The sequence below is a fragment of the Arachis hypogaea genome, chromosome 20, assembly GCF_003086295.3.
Source record: "Arachis hypogaea cultivar Tifrunner chromosome 20, arahy.Tifrunner.gnm2.J5K5, whole genome shotgun sequence".
NCBI classification, from domain to species: Eukaryota; Viridiplantae; Streptophyta; class Magnoliopsida; order Fabales; family Fabaceae; genus Arachis; species Arachis hypogaea.
This window is the reverse complement of record NC_092055.1, coordinates 76,254,034-76,268,865: the sequence shown is the minus strand read 5'-3', so window position 1 is coordinate 76,268,865 and position 14,832 is coordinate 76,254,034. Positions and strand designations below refer to the sequence as shown.

The following is a 14,832-nucleotide window of genomic DNA, read 5'->3' as shown; positions in this document are numbered from 1 at the left end:
ATGCATCACCATCATCAAAGGTAAGTTCCAATCAGGTGGGCATGATAGGTGCAGAGGAAAGTTTTTGCTTCAAGAGATCATAGGCTAGCATGCAATTTTTATCAAATACAAAGGGTGTATCAGAGACGAGCAAGTTACTCAAAGGTTGGCTATTTTAGAAAAGTCTCTAATAAACCTTCTGTAAAACCAGCGTGTCCCAAAAGCTCCTAACTGCCTTGACATTACTTGGTGGAGGTAGTTTTTCAATGATTTCCACCTTAGCTCTGTCCACCTCCATGCCTCTATTAGAGATTTTGTGGCCAAGGACTATTCCTTCTGTGACCATGAAATGACACTTTTCCCAGTTTAATACTAGATTAGTCTCTTGGCACCTCTTAAGCACCAAGGCAAGGTGGTGTAGGCAGCTGGGAAAAGAATCCCCAAACACAGAAAAATCGTCCATGAAGACCTCAATAAATTTTTCAATCATGTCCGAAAAGATGGACAGCATGCATCTTTGGAAAGTGGCAGGTGCATTGCACAACCCAAAGGGCATGCGTCTATAAGCAAAAACTCCATATGGACAAACAAATGATGTTTTCTCTTGATCACTAGGATCAACTACTATTTGGTTGTAGCCCGAATATCCATCCAAGAAGCAATAGTAAGCATGTCCGGCAAGCCTTTCAAGCATCTGATCCATGAATGGGAGTGGGAAATGATCTTTTCTGGTGGCTTCATTGAGTTTCCTGTAGTCTATGCACATCCTCCATCCAGTAACGGTTCTTGTGGGTATGAGTTCGTTCTTCTCATTTGGAACCACAGTTATGCCACCTTTCTTGGGCACTACATGGATGGGACTAACCCATGGGCTATCAGAAATGGGGTAGATTACCCCTGCCTGCCATAACTTCCTCACTTCCTTTTGTACCACTTCTTTCATGACGGGGTTCAATCTTCTTTGAGCTTGAATGGAGGGTCTAGCATCCTCTTCTAACAAGATTTTATGCATGCATATGGATGAACTTATCCCCTTCAAATCAGCTAGGGTCCATCCAATGGCATCTTGATGAGTTTGCAGCACCTTGATCAATTCTTCTTCTTGTTCTTGGCTCAAGGCCGAGCTAATGATAACAGGGTGACTCTCATCACTACCCAAGTATGCATACTTGAGATTAGGGGGCAATGCTTTGAGCTCAGGTTTTGGTGCTTCCTTTTCTTCTTTCACTTTCTCTGGCCTACTTAGCATAGTTGTGTCATCATCCTTGATATCACTAACTTCAATATCCTTGGTGAACTCCTCCTCTGCCACTTCCTTTATTGTTTCCTCAAAAGTTTCTTGTACTGCAATGTCCACTACATCAACCCTCATGCACTCCCTTAGTGATTCTGATGGATAGCTCATTGCCTTGAATACATTAAACACTAATTTCTCATCATGGAGTCTAAGAGTGAGTTCACCCTTTTGTACATCTATGATGGCTCCAGCAGTAGCTAGGAAGGGTCTTCCCAGAATTATTGAAGCTTTGGCTTCTTCCTCCATATCTAACACCACAAAATCAGCAGGAAATATAAATTCTCCCACCTTTACCAACAAATCCTCAACTATCCATGAGGGAATTTAAAAGTTCGATCTGCCAATTGGAGGGCCATTCTTGTTGGTTTGGCCTCTTCAATCTTCATTCTTTTCATCATTGTTAGCGACATCAAATTGATGCTGGCCCCTAAATCACACAAGGCCTTCTCCACCATGACTTCTCCTATAATACAGGGGATTTGGAAACTGCCTGGGTCCTTCAATTTCTGAGGCAATTTGTGCTGAATGATGGCACTGCATTCTTCAGTTAACAACACAGTTTCCTCATTTCTCCAGCTTCTCTTCTTGGTCATCAATTCTTTTAAGAATTTTGCATAGAGTGGCATTTGCTCTATTGCTTCAGCAAAGGGAATGTTGATTTGAAGCTTCTTGAAAATCTCCAAGAACCTGGAGAATTGGCCATCCTTTTCACTTTTCATCAAACGTTGAGGATAAGGTGCTTTAGGTGTGTAAGGCTTCAAGACCTCTTTTTCTTTTTCTTTTGTTGCAAACGGTGTAACAGATTGTCCTTGTTCTTTGTCTTTCACATTTTCCTTTACTTCATCCTCTGTGGTTTCCCTTGAAATCTCCTTTAGATTCTTTCCACTTCTGAGGGTTATGGCCTTACATTCCTCCCTTGCAATAGCCTTAACAGTATGAGAACTGCTTGTCCCAGGGGCTTGCTTAGTCAAATACAAAATTTGATTTTCTAGCTTCTGGATGGCAGCTCCTTGGTTTTGCAAGTTAGAATTTACTTCTTCCTTAAAAGCCTTCAATTCAATTATGTCTTGGCTCATGGTTGCAAGCATTCCTTCCATCCGGTTTAATTGATCTTGAAATTGTTGGTTCGGATTAGGTTGGGTATGTTGATTATTTTGGCCATGATATGATGGTTGGGGGTAAGTGTTTTGTGTGGCTTGGTATGATCTTTGGTTGGAGTTTTGGTATGTGGAATTGTTTTGTTGGTTGTGGTTGTAAGGTTTGTGGTTTTGTGGTTGGGTTTGTTGGTTTCCCCACCCAAAGTTTGGGTGGTTTCTCCAGCCTGGGTTGTAAGTGTTGGAGTGTGGATCATATGATTGCCTTTGTTGGTTTCCCACATAGTTAACCTCATCCCAATCACCTCCTTCAATGCCTACTTCCTCTTGATCTTGTGTGTGTATTGCAGCCACTTGCTTTGTTTCTAATTGCCTGGTAAGCTCTGCTAGTTGCTTGGCAAACACCTTGTTTTGGGCTAGAATTGTATCAACATGGTTCAGCTCCATGACTCCCTTAGTGTTGTGCCTTTCTGATGCATAGTAGTACTCATTCTCAGCCACTGTCTCGATCACTTCAATGGCTTCTTCCACGGTCTTTTTCTTGTTCAATGAACCTCCTGATGAATGGTCTACAGCCTTCCTTGATTCATAAGAGAGCCCATCATAGAAGATGTGCAGTTGCACCCAATCATGGAACATGTTTGGTGGGCATTTCCTTGTCAAGTCCTTGAATCTCTCCCATGCCTCGTAGAGAGTTTCACCATCTTGTTGTCTAAAAGTCTGGACCTCAGATCGAAGCCTATTGACCTTTTGTGGAGGGTAGAAACGTGCCAGAAACTTGCCTTCCACCTCATCCCATGTGGTTAGACTCCCCCTTGGGAATGATTCCAGCCACTTAGCTGCCTTGTCCCTAAGTGAAAATGGGAACAAAAGCAGTTTATAGGCATCTTCCTGGACTCCATTGGACTTCACAGTGTCACAAATTCTCAGGAATTTTGTGAGATGTTGGTTTGGGTCTTCATTAGCACTTCCTCCAAAGGAACAATGATTTTCCACCAATGATATTAGCTGTGGCTTGAGCTCAAAATTGTTGGCCTGAATGGGTGGTTTCTGGATGCTACTACCACAGTTCCCAGAGGTTGGGTTTATGTATGAACTAAGAACCCTCCTCTCAGGAATGGCATTGTTTCCATCAGCTCTCTCATGGTTGTGAACTTCTCTATCCATGTTGAGATCTAGAGCTTCCTCAAAATTGTCCTCAGATTCTCCTTCAGATTCCTCTTCTCCCACTACTCTCTTCCCTCTTGCTTCCCTTCTAAGTCTATGAAGGGTCCTTTCCGGTTCGGTATATGGAGGAGTTGATGTCTCTCATCTCCTACCTGTCATACAAGAACACAGCTCAAACACAAACAAGTGAAATACTCTTGGTTAATGGAAGAGTATGGTTAGATCAATTGAGGAATTAAATCAAACAGTTAGTGAGTCAGTGAGTTAGTTGCATGGATTTAAAGGCATAAAGAAGGAAAGCATGTAACCAAGTGCAGAAATTAAAATTCAACAAGTATCTAGAACAGAATTAATCAAAGCAAGAGAAAATTGCTCAATCTAGTTAGCTTCCAATTTGAGAATTGTCAATCGAAAACCAATCCCCGGCAACGGCGCCATAAACTTGATGCGCATAAACGTGTTATGCTACGATTTAGGAAATTGCACGATCGGCAAAATTCCTTCCGGCAAGTGCACCGGTTATCGTCGTCAAGTAAAAACTCACAATAGAGTGAGGTCGAATCCCACAAGGATTGGTTGAGTGAGCAATTCGGATTAGAAGTGTGTTCTAGTTGAGCGGAATCAAGATTTGAGATGAGAATTGCGGAATGTAAAATTGGCGGGAAAAGTAAATGACAAGAAAATTAAATGGCTGAATCTTAAATTGCATGAATTAAAGAGCAGAATGTAAATTGCTGAAATTAAAAGGGAATGGGGATGATTGCAAGAATTGAATTGCAGAATGTAAAGAGAAAGTGGAAATCAGAAATGGGGAATTCATTGGGTTTAGGAGATATTGAAATCTCCGAATCAAAACATGTAAATCTCTTCCTCAACCAATGCATTCATTGAATTTTGCTTGGCAATCTTATATGATTGGATCCCAATTCCTTGGCTCACCAATGCTCTCTAAAACAAACAAATTCCCAATCCCTTGGTTTAAATGTTCATAAGAAGAGATGATGCTTGATCACTGATTATACCACACAATTTCATGAACCACAATTTGGTAGGATTACATGTCACAATATCCATCCAAACCCCAATCCAATCCACTGTGAGAAAGCTTCTCTAGCATGAATCCTCCATTCCTTTCCCAAGGCTCCGAAGGATTCCAAGTATGAGTGGTCTCTTTCCCAAGACAACTACTCAATGGAATTAGATCGAGAAGCTTTCTAACGAAATTCAAGAGAAAAGATTGAAGAAGAAGATAAACTATTATTGATTCATTGAATTACAATAGAGCTCCCTAACCCAATGAAAAGGGGGTTTAGTGAATCATAGCTCTGAATTCAATTACAAAGAAAAGGAAACTAGCTAAAAGTGAAAAGTACCAGTCCCTCTAACTTAACTTTTATCCTATTTATACACTTTCTATATTGAGCTTCAGTTGTGCTTCTTGGGCTTTGAGGCCTCTCCTTGCTTTCCTTTTGCCTTGGGTTTATGATCCATAATCTTGATGAGGTTGTTGATCCAGATCCTGTAACATTTATTGAGCCAACTTAGTGATAATCAAATAATGACACATGACTCAATAAATTGAGATTTCAAACTCATCAATCCTTCAGGCCCAATCCCATAAACCATGATATTCAATTGGGTTTCATACCAAAGTAAGTTTAAGTTAATACTTGTGCTCAAAGACTAACTTAAATCACAATATTTTTGGCCCAGAAACCCTTTTCAAGAGTGGCGTTTAAGTTGTAGTTTAAGCTTAAACTGCAACTTAAACGCCAGACACTTCCAGTGAGGCCATTTGTAGAAGCACGTTTAAGCTTCAGTTAAGGTTAAACTGAAGCTTAAACGTGGAAATGGAAGAAGGTAGCCCTGGAGAGTAATGTAGTCGAACACGTTTAACCTCCAGTTTAAGGTTAAACTGGAGGTTAAACGTGGAAAAGGAATGAGGCATCCTGGAGGTCGAACACGTTTAACCTCCAGTTTGAGGTCAAACTGGAGGTTAAACGTGGAAAGGGGTGTAGGCATACTGGAGGTCGAACACGTTTAACCTCCAGTTTGAGGTCAAACTGGAGGTTAAACGTGGAAGCTTGGAATGGTGGCCCTGGAGGTGTCGAACACGTTTAACCTCCAGTTTGGGGTCAAACTGGAGGTTAAACGTGGAGATGGAGAGAGCAACCCTGGAGTGAAAAAACTATCGAACACGTTTAAGCTCCAGTTTGAGTCAAACTGGAGCTTAAACGTGGAATGGCCCCTGGTACTCTTCCTGGTTCTGGCGTTTAACCTCCAGTTTGAGGTCAAACTGGAGGTTAAACGTGGAACTCCTCCCTGGTTGGCATACTCATTCTGGCGTTTAACCTCCAGTTTGAGGTCAAACTGGAGGTTAAACGTGGAATGCTCCTTAAGTGAGGCTTTTCATTCTGGCGTTTAACCTCCAGTTTGAGGTCAAACTGGAGGTTAAACTTCAATCCCAGCATTTCTTATCCTTCATGATTTTGGCGTTTAAGCTCCAGTTTAGGCTTAAACTGGAACTTAAACTCCATATGTGATATACAAGCTTCCTTTATTGATTTTGTTGCTTCCTTGCTTAGCCTCTTCTTCCCTGAAATCATCCAAACAATTGCATCAAAGTCTTGCAAAATTTCATGAGAAATCTTTCATTCATAGCATTTAAGTAATATAACTAAAACTCATGGAATTTGCATCAAAATCATATTGTTTGGATGGTTCATTACTTTGTTCTTCATTTAACCATTTTTGGTTACTTTAAGCTCAAGAAAATGCATAAAACAACTAAAACTAACAGAAAAATGCTAGTGAAACTAGCCTATGATGCCTTGGCATCAGCATGAAATAATGTAAAATGCACAATGTATGCTTGAATCAAGGTGTAAGTGAATATCTACCCAAAACTAGCTTATTTCCTAAGGGAATGCATGAAACTATCCTAAAAACAGTAAAGAAAAGGTCAGTGAAACTGGCCAAGATGCCTTGGCATCACAACACCAAACTTAAAGCTTGCTTGTCCCTAAGCAAGTACTGGAACAAGAGAATGATGAATGGAATGCCAAGAGCAATGAGTCATTCTTGTGGAAGTCATATCACTGATTTTATGGTGGTTTCATGCATAGCAACTTAGGTTCATTCCTTTATTGGCTTTCAGACCTTTATCATGTCCTAAAACACTCAACTTGCTTACATCCCATGAGACTTTTATTCATTGATCCCTTTATTGTCATTTCAGAGCTTATTGGTGTTCTTAGGCTAAGTGCTCTGTAAGGGGGCAACTTTTTAAGATAAGCTTTCAGCCAACACTCCCAAACCAGTTGGTTCAAGGTGCTAGGTGTTGAAGCACCCCTAAGGACTTACTCTCTCAAGTCTCTCCCCCATACATACACACCACAGGCATATAGTTCATTTATTTTCCTTCTTGAGACCTTAGTGTCCAGCACCTCTTTGGGTTACTAAATGTTCTGTGGTGAGGGTTACTCTTGATAATGGACTTTCAGCTGATAATCCCGGGTTAGTTAACCCAAGTTACCAAGGGATAAAGCACCCCTAAGAGCTTATTCATCCAAGTAGATCCCTCACACAGGAACACCACAGACACATATCTTAAGATCAAAACTATTGGTGCCTAGCCTTATTGCTTGCTCTTTTTCTTTTGTTTTTTCACTTTCATTATTCTTTTCTCTTTCTCTTCTTAGGATCTTGTTATATACTTAGTCTCATGAGTATATTCAAAGCAAAGTATTCAGGCCAGATAGTTGTCATCCCACCTTATGGTTGAACCAACTTAGCTAACTTATGATCATACCACAAACCCATGAATGTACTCCATAGTATGAACTCTACTCTGGTCTTTTGAAACATAAACATTCTCTCTTCATTTGATTCAAAAGGAACGAGCATACAAGTAAGTAAAGTAAGGATGCAGTAACATAAAGACTAGCACACAGAGCCCTTCTTCAATACCAAAGACTTAAAAGACAGAATTGAAAAAGGTTTAAACATAACATGGAAGCAAGTTCTATTTCATACAAGATCTTCCTTATTTAAAACATAGAGAAAGGTGGAATAAAGAAGGAACTCCACCACCTTTTACTGTTGTGGATGTCCATGCTCTTTTCCTTGCTTGTCCTCCTTGTTTCCTCTTGCATTTCCTCGCATCCGTGCCAATCTTGCTTGCTTCCAATCCTCAAGTGCCTTCCTCACTGACTCATGACTCTCTTCCACCCTTTGTCTTTCCTCTCATGCTAATTCATCCTTCATTTCTTCATACCTGGCTATTCCTGGATGCAATATTGGCAGCTGTCCCACTAAGTAGCCGAGCCTGGCTTGAGTGTTTATGTGATGTCTTGTTTCGCTCATGTAAACTCCTTCTGCGAATGCCCTTTGCTCGTCCAATAGTTCTGCCTATTCTGCCTGTTCTATTTACTTTTTCACTTGAATATGGTTTGCTTGAAACAGATGGCCAGCTTAGAGCTCTCTGTGGCTTTAAGAATAAGAGGGAAATGGCTCGTGCTCAGAGCTGGTGTACAAGGTTCAATAAGGTTCCACGCTTCAACTTGAAGTGCACGGATGGGTATCATGTTCAATCGAATGGATCTCGGAAAATGTTTGGTCACTATGGTGAGAATCTACTTTCTAAACTGCCCGGATGGAAAAATATAGATCAAGACGGAGGCAGATTTAAAAACAAGGCTTGGGATCATGGATTATATTCTGACAGTCGTCACCCCGGAGCCTGAGACTCTGTTTGAAGCTGCTCAGAAGCTTTACATGCCTAGTTTGGGACCCCGGAGGCTATTGGCATTCCAAGCATTGGTGGAGATTTCTGGATGAATATAAGTAAAAGCCGCCATAGCAGGAAGCTCTTCCAATGTCCAACTTAAGGACTTTAACTAAAAGTGCTAGGTGGGAGACAACTCACCATGGTATGATCGTTCCTTTTGCAATTTTAATTTTATTTAGTTTTGTTTGTTTTTGAATTTTATTTTATTTTATTGAACCTGGAATCATGCATAGCATTCACATTAAGCACTGCATTCTGCATATTGCATTCCGCATTCTGCATAAAAAAAAGGGTGCGCGACGCGACCGCGTCATCCATGCGATCACGTCAATGGCGAAATACACTTTCCACGTGACCGCGTCCTCCACGCGGCCGCGTGACCTGGAAATCAGTGTAAGGATCCAACATCCAGAAAGTTGGGCTGGAATCGTGCGGCCATTGTGCGTCTAGCACAAAATGACCTACGCGATCGCGTGCCTGACGCGATCGCGTCACTTGCACCCAATCAATCCCACACGACCGTGTGAGCGACGCCATCGCGTCGCATGGATTGAACAAATCCCAAAAGGAGACAGAGAGTTGTGCTGGAACGACGTTGGATTCGTGCGTTTAGCACAAATTCCAGCGACGCGATCGCATGCCCAGGCGATCTCGTCTACCCCCTTTTATCCCTTCCATGCGATCACGCGACCCACGCGATCACGTCACCCCCCATTTCGCACCAGCCACGCAACCGCGTGCCCCATGCGGCCGCATGGATTCAAATTTATAACCCCCCAGGTCACGCGAAACCCTATTATCGCGCCCCCTGAACCCCCTCCCCTCCCTTCTCTCTTCTCCAATCCAACCACCACCACACAGTCACCACCACCGCCACCCCGAGACGCCGCCGACCTCCCAGATGCCGTCGCCACCTTTCCCCCTTCCTCCATCCCCTTCTTTCTCCTTCTTTCTTCCTCTTTCCCCCCTCTCCGCCACTGCTCCTCCGCGCACCACCAACCACCGCCGCCGCCCGTCCCAGCCATGCCGCCCATCCACTAGCACCACCACCCTTTCCCCTATCCCCCATTACCCCTTTTTCCCCCTGCCCCGAACAGCCGCGCCACCGTCACCACCACCGCCAGCCACCGCGCCGCCGTCACCACCACCGCCAGCCACCGCGCCAAACGCCGTCACCACCACCGCCAGCCACCTTTCTGCCCACTCTCATTCTACGGCCTTCCAGGTTCCGCAGAACGTCACCCTTTTATCTATCCGTAGTTAGTTCATATTTTTCTGTTTATGTTCATGTCTAGGCTAGTTAGATATGCATGCTGTAGTGGATTTTAGGTTGTTAGGTAGCCTAGGATGTGGTTAGTGGATTTAGGTCTGTTTAATTGCACCGTTCGTGTTTATTGCTTTATGTTTTCGCAATCCTGCTGCTGCTATGATGTTAGTTCATATGCCGTAATTTCTTATTTCATGCTGCTCTTTACTCTGACTTTTCATGATCATGCTCTTTATATGTAATTGCAGCTTTATTTTTGATTCATATGAACTATTCTGTGCTGTTTATTTTCTGGGACAGTCCATTTTTAGCCGGAATGCTGCCCAAATTTCTTTAAAATATTTCCCTTCATGTCTTGGTTTTGGCATTTTCAACTGTGCTTTCCTTATATTTCACCAAACCAATTCATGAATGCTTAGGCACGCATTCTTATTTTCTTTGATCTCCTGGTTCTAAATTGTAATTTTGATGTTTGATTCTATTTTTTTTATTTCTATATCTATCTGAATCATCATCCACTTGTTTTCCTTGTTTGGTTTTGAGTTACTTATCACTTCTAATTGTGAATGCTTGTTACTTAAAAAACTTATCCTTATGCCACTTACCTTAACCCATTTTTCACTAACTCACTAATTCTAATTTTCTGACACTCTTTTTCAATTCTAACCAAACTCACCTTTTAAAATCTCTTTTCTGGTTTTTCACTTTCTTTTAACTTTCTAACCATGGCATACTGATAATTTTTCCTACTTAACATGCCTTCTATTACATTTTGGATTGTGAATTCTTCCTTTCAAACTTTTCACTCCTATACAATCCTTAATGCACATTCACTTAACTCATTTACCTCATTCTAATTCTCCTTTGCCACTTTGTGTTTCTTTTGACTATTTGCCTATTTGTTTTCCTATTTTTATTATATCCTGGTTTTCTATTTTTCAAGATGTCAGATTCCCAGAGAAAGGGAAAAGAAAAGGCTACCACTGGCAAACGTAAAAGAGGAGAATCATCTTTGTCTATCATAGATCTCATGCATGATGCCTCCTGGCAGGAGAAAAACTTCACCCTGCAGGAGAAGGCCGACCAGCTACTTCCCGCCACTGATCCGATTAAATTTGCCAACCGATACTGTGAGCTTAAGTATCCGGTGTTTGAAACCTCTAGGAACCTATACCTGGAGAGAACTTTGAAGATCCCAGAAGAACTCCAGCAATACACCTCTGATCAAATCAAACAAAGAGGCTGGTTCTTCCTGGAGAGAAATCTGACAGAGGTCAATGTATCTTGGGTTAGAGAATTCTACTGCAACTACTTCAAAACTTCCCTAGATGCAGTGAACCTCAGAGGGAAAGAGATTCTGGTTACTGAGGAGGCGATAGAAGATGTTCTGAAACTTTTGCCTAAGACTGATCAGACAGATGGTTATCAGAAAGCTAAGGAGGATATACGCTTTATGCGATTTGACTGGGATGCAGTAAAGGCGAGGATCGCCCTTGACCCGACAGTTCCTTGGATCATGGGTCAGAACACCACCATGCCCAAGGGAATCAAGCGGATTTACCTGAACGATGAGGCTCGGCTATGGCATCAAATATTCAGCAACTACATTATGCCGAGTACTCACGAGACTGAGATACCAGCCGCTATGATCACCCTACTTTGGTGTGTGATGGAGGGTAAGGACCTATACCTGCCACGCTTTATCCGGCACTATATGGCCAGGGTCCACGTCCGAGGCACTCTTCCCTTTCCCTATTTGGTTACACAGCTGGGCCGTCGAGCTGACGTGCCATGGGATGATGCTGATGTGAGGCCACTTGCTGCAGAATGCAAGAAGATTATCCCGCACAGCATGAACTTTCTGGCCTTGGGCTACAGACCTCCATTCCTGACTGCCACTGCTGAGACAGCCACACCTTCTGCCGGCCCCTCTTCCTCCACAGCCACACCTGCGACCACCACTGCACCTCCACCTGCCCCAGAGCCCATCTATCATCTAGTGCACCGCTTGTTTCGACGACTTGACCAGATGGAGCATCGCAACAAGCGACGCTATGAGCACCTAAAGCTGATGATACGCTCTGGCGACATCCCCTCCGAGCTTGACACACCATCCGAGGCATTTGAGGAGGAGGCAGATGATCCTGAGGCTGAGACCCATCCCCAGGGAGAGACAGAGCAGGCAGGCATAGAGCAGGCTGTACCACAGGCAGAGGTTCCACATCAGATTCAGGCTGCAGATCCTGAGATCCTTATCCAGACAGCACCTCCTTTGCAGCAGCCAGTTCCTCAAACCACCACCACAGAGACTCCAGCTCCATTCCTTCCAGTGATGACACTTCTTCACACCCCGCTTGACTGAGCTTCAGGGACGATGCTACATTTTAAGTGTGGGGAGGTCGCCATCTCTGGCGTTTCTTTTTTGGTGAACCACTACATACTCTTTTCTTTTATTTTGGCTATTTTTTTGTATTTTTCTCTTTATTTTTATTTTTATTTTCTGAGTACTTATACACTACTACTTTTATGTATTTTCATTCTATTTCTGCATTTTGCACTTTAGTTCATATTTTAGTTATTTAGTTTAGCTTGTAATTCTAACTTATTAGTTATAAAAAATGTGGATTAATTAGTGTAGTTTACCCTTTTTAGCATAAGATAGCTTAGTTAAAATTGAAAATATAAAAAGGAAGTAAACTAGAGACTTTAACAGAATTAAAACAATCCACACACCTTGTATATATAGCATTACATGTTAGTTAGTTAACAACATTTCATCAAGGAGAAACATTAGAACTTTAAAGCCACCTTAAGTTTTACATTGAGAATAATGGGAATTTTTAACTAAACCTGCATGACATACATAACTGATAAATGATTTTTGAGCTAGAGAACATACAGCCTGTGAGTTTTGAGCTTAATTGTACGGTTACATTCAAACTATAATTTTTATTCCTGTGTGTTCTGCCTTTCTTTTATATTCTGATGTTCTTTACTTTGTTTTAATCTATATGTCCGATTATAGAATATAAAGATACATACCAAGAGAGTGACTGAGGCCATTGTTTGATTTTAGCTCACTTTATCCCAAAATAGCCTACCTTTCACATCACCCTTGTTAGCCCCCTTGAGCCTTTAAATCCCTTTTTTATTCTATAAACCACATTACTAGCCTTAAGCAAAAAAACAAATAAAAATCCCAAGTTGAATTCTTGGTTAGCTTAAGATAGAAAATCTTGTATAGTTTGAAATGTGGGAAACCTATTGGGAATATGGATGATAAAAATAAAAGGTAGCAGAGTTGAAAAGAACAAAAATAAATCAAAATGAGAATTTTTGGGAAGCATGCTCATGAGAAATCAAATTGAAAGAATTACCATGTTCTTTCAAAAAAAAAAAAGAGAGAGTTATTTATTTTTCAAGTATATGAATAAGGGGATACAAAAGAATTCTCCAAATGCAAAAATAAAAGCAATGCACATGGGATAAAAATAAAAATTGAAACATGAGCATGTAACATCAAAAGTGGGAAAAGATGGGAAAACAGATAAAGTAGTTTTTACTAAGTATATATGTTAGGTGAGATCTTAGTCTAATTGAGGATTCACTTATTAGCTCACTTAGCCTTATACATATATCCTTACCTTTACCTTGGCCCCATTACAACCTTAATTAAAGACTTCATGATTTTTGGTATGTCTATATTCTATAATTATTGATTGATTAGATGAAGAACAAAGTTATAGAAAGGAAGAATAAAAAGAAGAATAGAGTGATTAACCCAATAAACACTGAGTGACTAGAGAGTAAACACAAATCCAGTGAGGGTTCAATAGCTCATTAACATTTATCTCTGTTTAAATTATTTAATTGTCTTGCATATTTGTAAAATGCTTTTCTCTCCCATCTCAATTGTAAAGGCACTGTATTACTATCTAAGGTTAGGCTATATATATATATATATATATATATATATATATATATATATATATATATATGTATATGATGACTCCTTGAGAATGTGAATTAATTCAACTACATGCAAGCCTTATATACAAGTGAGTGAATAAAAATTAGAATTGCATGATGCATGACTCATTTAGGTAGTTGAATTTAGGTTAGATTGCATTGCATGACATTCCACCACTTTAACCTTACTCATTACCTTGGACTTAGCATGAGGACATGCTATTGTTTAAGTGTGGGGAGGTTGATAAACCCATATTTTATGACATATTTTGTGCGTAGTTTGAGTGATTTATTCAACCCTTTACCCACTTATTCATATTAATTGCATGGTTTTACTTTCCCTTCCTTATTATGTGATGTATGTGAAAAACATGTTTCCTATGCTTTTAAATTAATTATTTTAATTACCTTTATTTCCATTCAATGCCGTGATTAGTGTGTTGAGTAGTTTCAGATCCTCTAAGGCAGGAATGACTTAAAGGATGGAAAGGAAACATACAAAAATGGAAGGAAAGCGCAAAACGAAGTTTCTGAAGAAACTGGCATCCACGCGATCGCGTGGGCGACGCGGACGCATGCCAAGCGCAAATCAACAGCGACGCGGCCGCATGACTGATGAGTATTTTGGTGGAAAAATGAATTTCTCCCAAAACACACAAATCTAACCAGCAAGTGCACCGGGTCGCATCAAGTAATAATAACTCACGGGAGTGAGGTCGATCCCACAGGGATTGAAGGATTGAGCAATTTTTAGTTTAGTGGTTGATTTAGTCAAGCGAATCAAGATTTGGTTGAGTGATTTGTGATTTGCAGAAATTAAATTGCATGGAAAGTAAAGGGAATGGGTAAATTGCATGAAATTAAAGAGAGCAAGAAATTAAAGTGCTGAATCTTAAAGAACAAGAAATTAAATGGCAGAAACTTAGAATGCAAGAAATGTAAATTGCGGAATCTTAAAGTGCAAGAAATGTAAACGGCTGGAATTGTAAAGGGAATTGGGGATTGGATTTGCAGAATTTAAACAAGGAAAAGTAAATTGCATCAAACAGAAGAGTAAAAGAGTGTTTGGGTTGAATCGGATCTGAAGCAAAACAAGTAAATGAACATGAAAAGCAAAAACAGAATGTAAATTGGAATTTCAGATCTCAGGGGTCCAGAGACTAGAAAACCAGGTCTAGATCTCACTACCTTCCTTGATCCAACAAGAACAATTGCAAGGGAAATGTAAATTGCAAAGAAAGTAGATGAAGAACAATTAACCGAAACTGAA

General features: G+C 40.8%; 1 non-coding gene across 1 annotated transcript; it reads left to right on the top strand.

Annotated features, from left to right (window-relative positions):
• The first annotated feature begins 3,007 nt into the window (after nucleotides 1-3,007).
• On the top strand, nucleotides 3,008-3,111 carry LOC112788459 (small nucleolar RNA R71). The gene has a single exon (XR_003195821.1). It is a non-coding gene; the product is annotated as a small nucleolar RNA R71 (small nucleolar RNA).
• Nucleotides 3,112-14,832: the final 11,721 nt, after the last annotated feature.